General features: G+C 45.9%; 1 pseudogene across 1 annotated transcript; it reads right to left on the bottom strand.

Annotated features, from left to right (window-relative positions):
• Positions 1-8591: 8591 nt before the first annotated feature.
• Positions 8592-10916, bottom strand: LOC308525106 (high affinity cAMP-specific and IBMX-insensitive 3',5'-cyclic phosphodiesterase 8A-like; annotated as a pseudogene). The gene has a single exon. The product of its transcript is annotated as a high affinity cAMP-specific and IBMX-insensitive 3',5'-cyclic phosphodiesterase 8A-like (transcript).
• Between the last annotated feature and the right edge of the window lie 741 nt (positions 10917-11657).

The raw sequence follows: 11657 nt of genomic DNA, 5'->3' as shown, positions 1-11657 counted from the left end.
ATTTTAGCATAAGTACAGGTCAAATATTGTATGGAACACACTTATGTTAAAAATATTACTATAGTAATATGCCATTGATTGACCCCTTCTCAATTCTGAATCCAAGTGATTACTAACATCTCTATTCTGGTCTTCCTAAGAAAGTAAAAGAAGTTTGACTGCAGGTTAACAAATATGGAAAAATGATACCCTAACACATAGTTTTTGCTGTAATTCCATCTCAAGGGTTCCCAGAAGCCTCTAAAAATATATGGGGTCATTGAGAATATCTTTGGCTACAATTAACGGAAAATGCAGAGTCAGACAGGCTTAAATAATAAAGAAATACCAGAAAGCCTACAACTAGATTCCCAGAAACGTAGTGATGCCATAAAAACCCAGGTTCCCCCCTACCATTCTCCTCAATGTCAGCTTCCTCCAAGGGGCTGCTTTCCCTCATCACTGCAACGTGGCTGCCAGTGACTGTTGGGTCTGTATATGCCCCTGCCAACAGACAGCAGGAGCTAAAGACAAGCCCCTCCCTCTGATTAGGCCAGCTCAGAACATCCCTCCACCCTTGGACTAGTAACTGTCACCATGGTAACTCCATGTATTTATCAGCTTAGAAATCAGAGTTCCTCCTGGGCTGTGGATGAGATGTCTGAGGCAAGAGGAGGCAACTAAAACCTATCATGAGTTCTTTAATTTTTTTTATTCAAATATGCCATAAATTTGATTTAAAAAAAAAAAGCCACCTTTAGTGTTCCTAAAGATTGTGAACCCACTCTTGTTTGCCAAATACCAGTGAAGCAAAACCAGTGAATTAAGTCTGCCTTTGGTAAAATATACTAATACCCTGATTTTGAAATATAATCAACAGTTCAAGTGTTTACTAAAAGAAATGTTCTTTTTGCTCCGGGACTTAGAAATATAGACATGTTTAATGTCATTCTTGAATTTTCCTTGTATGGTCGACTTCATCAATCATCAACAAATTAAATTTTAATAGACCCTTATTAGAAAATTTTCTACATTAATCTCATTTGAGTGTCACAACAACCTAGAGACAGGACAGGGGTTATTCGCCTCATATTTCTGACAAGGAAAACAGCCCCGCCCTGACCAATGGACTTGTTCGAGGTCACATTCTATCCCACTGGAAAATAGAGCAAGAGCACAGTTCTTTCTGTCACACCTTCTTGCTGCCCGCAGTGGAGACGGTTGCATCTGTTCACACTGGCACAAGACCTCTGGTCTATCTGTAAGGTCCAGCCTCAGCACAGCTACAGAAACGAGGAAGCTGGGAAAAGGAGGTACTTGTAGAAAGCCTGCCTGCTCCATTTCACTTAAAGAAACCACTGAGTTCCATTTTCAGCAGCCTTCATATATCAGAATCATATGGACAAGAATCAAGTCAGTATGCCTTTGTATCAAAGAATCCTACACAAAGTTTGTATGGCTAAGCCTCTACTTTTCACTTCACTGCCATTGTATCAGTTAGAAATATTTTTATGACACAGACAGATACACACACATAAACACAAGTCACAAAAGCCTTGAACTGGTTTAAGCAGTAAGCGAAATGCACTGGCTCACAAGACTTAAATGTAAAGCATCTCAACTTCAGAGACCCAGAGAAGGTCACCAGCATGATATCTCACCCTCTCCCGGCGCTGCTCTCCCACACACTGACTTCATCCCAAGCTCCACTTGGTCACGGCAGCCCTCCCCTTTTCCAGAACAAAACCTCTGAGATCAAATCCAATACAAAGGAGAGAGTGCTTTTCTACCAACATCCCCAGAAACGCCTCCGTGTGAACTATTGCCTCTGACAAGGCCGCACGCCCATCCCTAAAGCAGTCGCTAGGAAGAGAATATAGATGTCTGGTGGCCAAGCTGCCCTGGGAGCCAGGGCCGCAATCAACTCCATCCAACAAACAGATGAATAGTGATGAAGCAGTGCTTACCTAGAAGGGAAACAAAGTCCTGCTTAAGAGGGAGGGTGAGTAGATGCTGGGAGACAAAATTTAATGTATCCACTGTGCTCATGAGCAAAAACAAGAACTGATTCAGCATCAAGGGAAACTGTTCATCACACCGCTGCCTACAGAGTGTCTTTGCTCAAGTCGTTTAAGAAATGGCATTATCCACCTTGATTATTCACTGTTGGGCAATATTTGCACAGACAGTCTGGCCCAGGAACAATAAGGCACAAACCCTGATATTTGAGGTTATATTTATATTCAAAGAACCAGGCCAATATATATTGCCATTCTTAGCTGACAACTTAGGAATAATTACCTGGCTGGACAAGACAAAGAGAGAAAAGGCTGAAGCCTCCTGCTCTGTAAAGGTTATCAGTGAAAGAGAAAAGTGAAAGAGAAAAAGGTCTCGGTTTGGGCTGAGAGTCAAAAGCATTCGTCTCTGAAGCTGAAATGATCACTGAGAGGTATAAAATCTGATCACAGGGAGTTTACAGACGAACGCAAGCAGAAAGGAAAATCAAAAGCAGTAAAAATCAAGCCACAAAAAAAAAAAGCACAACAACTTACAAAGCGGGTCACCACTTAAGAGGTTGTTCTAGGAGATTGCTTTGTCCTCTTAGCAGAGCTAACCAGCTCCACATGAAATGACATGGTCACAATATCACAGGCACCCATCATGTCTGGAACTTTGCAAATGGTAGTCACCATGGAGATATTTCAAGTGCCCTCAAATGAGCATTATTTTAGTCCATTTTCCAAATGACTCTAGATTTTATCCTGCTGGGTAATTTGCTTTCTGTCTCTCCCTCTCCTTCACCCTTTCCTTTTGCCACAATATAAGGAAAGGACAAATGAATCCTCACCCTCTGAGATTTCAGGCTCTGGGCTAGAGATCAGACCAGGGGGAAGAAAATGAGATTCTCAAATAGATACTATTTACAATAACATAAAAAGACCCAAATGGCAAAGACTGTATCTAACAATAGATTGACCATAGATGTGCAACACTTCTACACAGAAAACTACCTAATACTATTAAGAGAGATTTAATAAACCCCTAAGTAAATCAAGGGACCGTATGACTCAATATCATCAATCTGGCAATTCTCCACAAATTGATCTGTAAATTTAAAATAATCTTTCCTAAAACCTAAATATCAGCAGCTTTATTTTTAGAAAATGTGTGATCTAATCTTTAAATTTACATAGATAACAAAAGGCCAAAAATAGCCAAGGAAGATAATGACAACAAGGAAGAACACAATTGGAAAACTTATACTACCAGATATTAACACATCATGTCAAGACATTATAAGGCTACAGTAATTAACAGTGTAGTATAGGTACAAGCGTGAAAATAGAATACTGGAACTGAATATAGAAACAGACCCCATGACTACAATCACTCAATGTATGACAAAGATGACATCAAAATGCAGTAGGGTTGATCTTTTCTGTAAGTGATGTTAGGTTACTTGGGTGTCCATGAAGGAAAAAGTGAAGTTAGATTCATAACTCATACCATAAAAATGTCAATTACAGACAGATTATAAATGTTAATGTGAAAGATAATATATATTTTAAAAGAAAACAAAAAACAATATCCTCACAACCCTGAGGTAAACAAAATCTGTTAAGCAGGACAAAAAGGCACTTGAGGAAGAAATTAATAAATTAAACAAGTCCAATGTTGGTCATTATTTGCTGCCAATTGGACATGACTTCATGTGACATGCCATGAAGAGAACAGCCCCATCCTAAAGCAGTTCAAACATCAGTAAGAAACTATGGTGATGCTCAGAGATGCAAAAAAAAATCAGCGTGATAAAATATCAAGTCTGCTAAAACTACATACATATTATCCGACATTCAAAAAATATTAAGTCAGATTGTGCCACGCTGCTGCTTGAAATCCCTAGTGGTTTCCCATCTCACTCAGAGTAAAAGCCAATGCCTACAGTGCCCACAAAGCCCCCATCACCTCTCCAACTCAGCCTCCTCCTACTCCTCCCCTTATTCACCACACTCCAGACACAGTAGGCATCAAATAAATATTAGGTAAACGAATAAGTAATGAAAGAAGGAAGAAATATATCAGCTTTTCTCTCCATTAACCTTAGGATGTGATCCTTGTCCTCATGGTCCAAGATGGCTGCTCTGTCTCAGACATCACATCCACATTCTAAACACCAAGACAGAGGAAAGAAGAAGGATGATGTATCACCTTTATTTTAAGAAAAGAAAAGGTGCTTGCAAATACCAGAAGTTCCACACACCACTTCTATTTACACCCCATCGTCTATAACTTAAGCCATGGTTTCCCAACCTCAGCATTATTGGCATTTGGGCCAGATAACTCTTTGTTGTGGAATGCCATCCTGCGCACTGTAGGGTGTTCAGGGGCATTTCTCCTAGCATCCCACCAAATGCCAGGGGAACACACCCTTACCCAGCCTGCGCTGTGACAAAATGTGCCCACATGTTGCTACAATTCCCGTGGGAGGGGGGCCTCCCTGGTGGAGAACCACAAGCTAAAAGAGAGGTGGCAATTATCAAAATATCATGGTAAAGTGGGATTCTGTATTCTCAGACAGAACAGGAAAATGAATGTTTGCTAAATAGCCAGCAGTCTCTGTTGAGGGGGAAAACACACACACACACACACACACACACACAAAACACTTCTTCTTCCCAGAGGCAAGCACTGTTGCCAGCTTTTTGAGATAATTTCAGGAATATTCAGTGCATAGAAAAGTATCCTTGTATTTGCATGAAGTGCAGCCTCTTTCATAAGAGTCTATGCCAGCAGTTCTCAACCTGTGGGTCGCGACCCCTTTGGTGGTCGAACGACCCTTTCACAGGGGTCGCCTAAGACCATCCTGCATATCAGATATTTACATTACGATTCAAAACAGTAGCAACATTACAGTTATGAAGTAGCAACGAAAATAATTTTATGGTTGGGTCACAACATGAGGAACTGTATTTAAAGGGCCAGAAGGTTGAGAACCACTGGTCTATGCCTTGCTTTCTCTCGCTTAACAAGGCTGTTTTTTTCTAGGCTATGATGTGACCTTTTTACCTATACCTTCAAGTTTTCTTCTGTTTCTGAAATGTTTTCTTAAATTACTTCCTTACATATCAGCTCAGTTTCCGTATTAAATTACATCCTTAGGTATCAGTTCAGTTTCTATATTGAGGTTACCTTCCTCATTAACACCAATTATGGGTATGATTGTGTCAATCTTCTACATCTGTTATTTTTGTCTTAACTTCTTAAGAAAATGTTTATGTGAATTTACATTTCATTTCCCTCTTCCTTATTCTCACCAGTGTCTCTCCCTTAAGTGCTGCATTCCGTTCTTTTGTTGGCAAAGCTTAACAGTGTCTCTTTCTAGATCCTTATTTTCTAGAAGCAATTACTTCATTAATTTTCATGAATAGTGAGGTGTTTGACCATAGTTTTAGCTTCTCAAAGGCAATCATTTTCTGAATATTCTTTATCTGCCAACAGTTTTCCTCCTGACATGTACCTGGTATTGGTTTGATAGGACTTCAAATCCACTTGTTTATGACTTAAGTGCAGTTGTTTTAATCCATTTGGTTATGACAAAGAAAAAAAGTTACTTTTAGAACTAAAGTTGCCGTGATCTGAAGGAAGTTGTGTCAATGCATCCTCATCTCATCTGTTGTCTTTGATAAGCATCCGCAGCTGAGGGGCCCTCCTGGGGACTTATCAATAAGAGCATTTGGCCTGGTGGCATGACTCAGTGGTTGAGCATCGACTGATGAACCAGAAGGTCAGGGTTCAATACCACACATGCTCAGGTTGTGGGCTCGGTCCCCAGTGGGAGGATGCAGGAGGCAGCCGATCAATGATTCTCTCTCATTATTGATGTTTCTATTTCTCCCTCCCTCTCTCTTCCTTTCTGAAGTCAATAAAAATCTAATCGAATAATAAACAAACAGGGTAATTAACCATACCTTTGCTACGCCTCCCATTGGCTAATCAGTGAGATATGCAAATTAACCGCCAACAAAGATGGCAGTTAATTTGCATATGTAGGCACAAGGCAGAGCAGTGAAGGCACTGAAGGCGGCTCGGGCCAGAGGAGCAAAAGCCTGGGTTCCGGGTGCCGGAGGAAAACTGGTGCTGGCAGCCAGGGGAAGGGAAGGCCTATTGCATGAATCTTTTCATGCAACAGGCCTCTAGTTTATTATAAAAAATAAAAAATAAATAAGAACACATGGAGAAACAACTATGGCAGGGGGACATTTAGACCATAAATATGGAAAGTTTGTGGGAACTATTTGAGAGTTTCCGTCTGGGCAAGGCAACACTTTGCTGGCCTAAACAGCTTTCCAAATATCTTGAGACATTTGCTCCTGACATGGCCAAGGCAACTCTTTGGTTGGCAGTGGCACTAAACGGGGCAGTGGTCCCTGGAGTGATGACCCTCAGAGCAGCCTGGCCTGTCCACCAACACCAGCGTCTTTGTTCCCTAGCAACGTGCTCTAGCAACAAAGGACTTTCATTTTGGCACTGGCAGCTGGAAGTAGGCTCATGGTTAATTAAGCCGTCTCTCCTGAGAAGCCAAACTCATATAAAGGTACACCTCTAAATGTGAACTTTATTCCTTTCACCTCCCCTTGCCTGGAACAATAGTGTGCTTAATCCATCATTTGTTTGGAGTCTATTATTTCTTTATTTGGCTTATCAAATGATATTTTCCTGTATGCTATTGGCTTGTGAAATTATTATAATTCCCACAGCAAACCTGTGCTGAATAAATTGTTGGCAACACTTAAAGACAGAATCAGTCTCTGAATATAACTCCACCGCCCAAGACAAAATAAAATCAAAACATCTTTTCTTTTTTTATTTTAGATCCCATGGGTCATTTCTTTTTCATTGCTACTCATCAGTGAGATAAGTTCTCACTCTATTAAATACTTGCAGAAAATATGTAAGGAACTCACCAAACTAGAAAGAAACCTCTCATATGAACTGTGAGAGGAATTAATTTTTTTAGCTTTTTCTTCCCCCCAGCCATCAGGGACCATAGCCGTCTGTCTTTTCACAATGTGGATTCTCTTTCTCATCTGCAGTTTGTTTCCAGTCATTGTGCCTCATCTGTGTAATTTCTCATTCAGTCCTGCCCTCCATCCTCTTTACCAGCTCAGCCTAGCAAAGTTCCTGTAACTAGTCCCCATTATTCTCCCTTTTCCAAACAAGAATGAGACCAAGGCCACTCCTGGCTACTAACATGCATTCTCTTTTGCTCTTCTATCTGAACATATTATTGGAGGTAGCAATGTAAATTGCTAAAAGATTGCTTTTCCTAGATGTGACTATAATTAGGTTCTGTGGCTAACTCAGGAAGGGAATTCTGGAAAGTGCAGAGTCAGAAAACTTTCCCATCATCCCTTCTAGGGTCTTTGTCTGGTCTAATCATGACATTGACTTAAGACAGAGGAACAGGAGAAAAACAAATTTTGTACGTACAGAAACCCCCTAAAAATACGAGACTCCCAACAGTCGGGCAGTTGAGCCTCATATACCATCTTGAACTAAGGAGAAGGGGTGGGGGTCTGGGGCTTCAAATGCAGGACGACAATTCACAGTAAGATGAGAACAGATGTCCGATAAACAAATGTTTGCCCTGCCAAGCAGATGAGTCTTTCTGATATAAAAGATTATCTCTGGTAATAACTCTCTTCCTGGTACAGGCCCTCCCATCTCAATTATTGTAGGAAGTTACCGGTGAGGTAAAGAGCTCTTCCTGAGGCTGCTGAGCTCCGATTGACTTCAGCTCAAAATAATGCACAAACCAAAGTGGTACATTCTAGGGTGGCCCATTCTGCTTCCCCTCAAAGTCTCTATAAAAAGAAGAGGGGAGCCCTGGCCGGTTTGGCTCAGTGGATAGAGCGTCGGCCTGCGGACTCAAGGGTCCCAGGTTTGATTCCGGTCAAGGGCATGTACCTTGGTTACAGGAACATAACCAGTGGGGAGTGTGCAGGAGGCAGCTGATCGATGTTTCTCTCTCATTGATGTTTCTAACTCTCTATCCCTCTTCCTTCCTCTCTGTAAAAAATAAAATATTTTTAAAAAATAAAAAAAAGAAGAAGAGGGGAAGCTGGAGAAAGCTTTGGTTCTACTACCTACTACTGACTGGAAAGTAGATGTCATGGTTGATGCTCCAGCCAACCCTTGGATCAAGGAGTTGTCAGAAAGATGAAAGCCACACACCAGGATGGTGGGTCAAACAAACAAACAAAAACTGTTTGTTTTTTGTTTTTTGTTTTTTCCTTTTTTATGGTACTACATTTATTGAAAGTGTGAAGATACAGAACCTTTGTAATATATAGAATTAAAAATTACCTATGAAGATAAAAACAGATTGGTTTTAAAAAGTCAATTTAGTAAATATTCTGTTTGCTATGCTTCTATGACAATATCTGGTATAAACACTTCAAAATAAGGCAAACTTCTGGAAAAAGTCATTAATAAAATTTTATGAAAAAGTGTTCAGTCCTAATTTCTTTTCATTTGTAGAATCACTGGCAAAGTATATCAGGCGAGTAGAGCAGTTTCAGAGGTCCAGTTTCGGACAGAAGGAGCCTTCTCTATTTTGGTGCCATAGGTGGTCGGACGCCCCGCCGCTTCATTTCGTCGGGTCCTTTCCAGTATTTAAAATTGTTGTCCAGATGCTGGAGTAACTCCTGTAGGTCTACAAAGTCGTCCCAAGCACGGTACATGTCTGTGACGAAGGAGTCGATGAAGGAGATCTGGGACTTGGGGATGCTGCAGGTGTTTCGGTCAAAAGCTGGCATCACCACAGGCAAGTCCAGCTTCTTTTCTTCTTCGGTCTGAGAAAAATGCTCCTGCGAGATGCGTGCAGCCCACTCGATGCACTGCTCCCAGGGCCGGCAGGGGTGGGACATGTCTGCGCACTTGATCATCATCCGCTTGATCAGAGTCCGGTTCTCTGGAGACCGGAGCATCGTGTCTACGTCACGAGGGTTTGGCTCACTCCCCTCGCTTTCCTCCAGCTCTTACAAGGGCTTGAGGACACTGTTGACAAACTTATTGATGTGCTCCAAGTGCCTGGTCATCTCCGTGGCCAGGACCATGTCGATGATGGCCTGGTGCAGCGTCCGGTAGTCATTCCTCCCCACGTTCTTGAAGATGCTGCTCTTGTCCTCCTTGGCGGTCAGCTGGAAGGCCAGGGCCGCGTGGTGGCTCTCCAACACGGCACGGTCGTTGTACAGCACGTCCAGCGCGCTGCCCGCGTTGCACAGGAAGAGGTTGGTCCTCCCCGGGTGGTCCAGGTCGTGGATGGCGGCTGCGATGAGGGCGGCGGCCTCGTCCACGGAGTCTAACGCTTGCTTGATCCTCTCCTGGCAGAGGAAGTAGGCGGCGGCGTGGGTGGAGTTGTGGTAGGGGTTGGAGGAGTAGGGGTTGGCTTCCATGGTCTGCAGCCACAGCTGCAGCGTCCTCTCCGAGCACTTCAAGAATTCACAGACCCCAAAGCGAGCAAAGATTTGGAGACCAAGAAAAGTCAAAGGCCTTTTCTGAGTGGCAGTCTCCAGTTCAAACACATTAAAGTCCCCGTCGCCATCGCTTTCCAGGGCTTCAGCTAACCGCGGTGGGCTATTGTGAAGGGACTCGGAGGTGAGTAAGCGGCCCGAAACTTGATGCAGGTAGACATCAGGCCCCCCAATGAGGTCCTTGGTGTGAGGATCCTCTTCCTTCGCCCCGAACTGTGGTGAATACAGCTCCGAGGTTCTCAGAATTTCCAGGACGCGGTCTAAGGCTTCCGACACAGGCACAGAACTGTTCTCCTGGGCAGCACTGATGATATCGATCACCTTTGCTGGCTCGTGAGGCAGCACTCCTTTTCCTCTTGTCTTTATGTTTACCCGATGGATTATCTGTGGGAGGGCCAGAATGAACGGAGTCTGTGACCTTCGCAGCCTTACTGTTGCCGATGCTCACTCGGCACATAATGGACCCATAGTGTCTAATTTTTCCTCCCTGTCCAATGACTGGCATCTTCACATTTTGTTGTACATTATCTCCGTTTTTGGAGTGGTAAACGCCTTGCCACTCCTCGCCCATCTTCGTGCATGAATTTATAGTACTGAACAAGTCAGCCTTTTTCTCATGTAGAGGCATGTTTGCTAACTCCTTCCCTAATAATTCACCCGACGCATAGCCCACTGTTGTTTCAAATGCTGGATTTACAGACTGTATGTAGTTGTCCTCACTCGTGATTTTAATGGCGTCTTGGAGTTTCTCTCGTGCAGAGAATACTGAATTACAAGCCCTGAGTTTCAGCTGTGACCGCACCTCTCCAAACTCCAGCTGCAGCAGCTCCGCATAACAGGCCTGGAGGCTGGAGTTCTCCACGGACCTCCTCCTCCTAAAGCCGGCACTAATGAGGGACATCACAGACTCTTCTCCATCCCGCCTGGGGACTACACCAACAATAACTGTGTTTTCTGAAACTTTTGTTGCTCGAATAGACTTGCACAGCGCCGGGGCGTCCAGCTGCTGGGGGTTTCTGTGGTCGATGATGATGATGGCGTGATCTGCAGCCACGAAACAGGCTAACACAGCTGGACCTCCAGGGCCACCGTGCACTTGAACCCTGCTTTCTCACACGCCTTACGGAAGCCTTTCCACTGGCTATCATCTCTGACAAACGCTAAAAGTACCTGGAGTTGATGTGCATGAAACCTCATGGGGCCAAACTGCACATGAGATGTTGGTCTCTTGGAGTCGGGGTCCGCGGGGAGGGCGCTGCTGGTGGTGGCCAAGGCTTCGGGCTCCGGACGGAGCAGGGCGACCGGCCCGCCCGCCCCGGGGTCCTGCGCATCCTCGGCCTCCTGGGCGCCCAGGCACACGGTCTGGGTCTCGGTACTGCGGGTGCTCGGGGCGCAGCCCATGCTGGCGGGGCGCCGCGGACACGCTGGCGGCGGCCGCTCTCCGGTCAGCCAACTGTCAGCCAACGGTCAGCCAACCGCCCGCCCGGCGCCTCGCGGCCACCGCCAGCGCCGTGTCATCGTGTCATCGCCGCCCGGGCGCGCGGCCGGGCGGGCGGGCGGGCGGACGGCGGGAGCGCGGGTCTCATGTCAGGAAGCGCGGCGCCGCTTTTATCACGGGCTGCGGCGCGGAGGGGGCGCTGGGGCAGGGGCGCTGCGGACGCCCCGCCGAGCATGCCCTCCCCCGGCGCCCGGCCGCCCTCACATCGCCCACTCGCCGGCCGCGCTTGCGGGAAACGCCGGGGAGGAGATTCGCGCTCCCCCCTCCCGGAGCCCCGCGGCGCCCCACACCTCGCGGCTCCGACCCCCGACAGAAGCGCCCCGGCGGCCTCGCCGCGCCCGCCCTGAGGCCCGGGGCTGAGGGGAGCCCGTCGGGCGGCCGCCCGCTGAGAGGCAGGGAGCGCTGATCCAGGCGGCCGGGGCCACGCCGTGGAGAACCGCAGACACGGCGCGGCCCCGGGAGCTGCGGGCTCAGACTCGGGCTCCGCGGGTTTGGAGGCAGCGCCACGCCCCGCGCCGAGCGGCAGCCTCCGGGGCCGGCGTCTGGGCACAGCACCTGGGGCGCCGCCGCCGCCTCCCCAAAAACTGATTTCTTGATACCAGTGGAGCCATGACACCAGCTCTCGAGGAAAAGCCTCGAGACTT

The sequence above is a fragment of the Myotis nattereri genome (assembly GCF_964212035.1).
Source record: "Myotis nattereri genome assembly, chromosome: 9".
NCBI lineage: Eukaryota > Metazoa > Chordata > Mammalia > Chiroptera > Vespertilionidae > Myotis > Myotis nattereri.
This window is presented reverse-complemented; position numbering and strand designations above follow the sequence as displayed.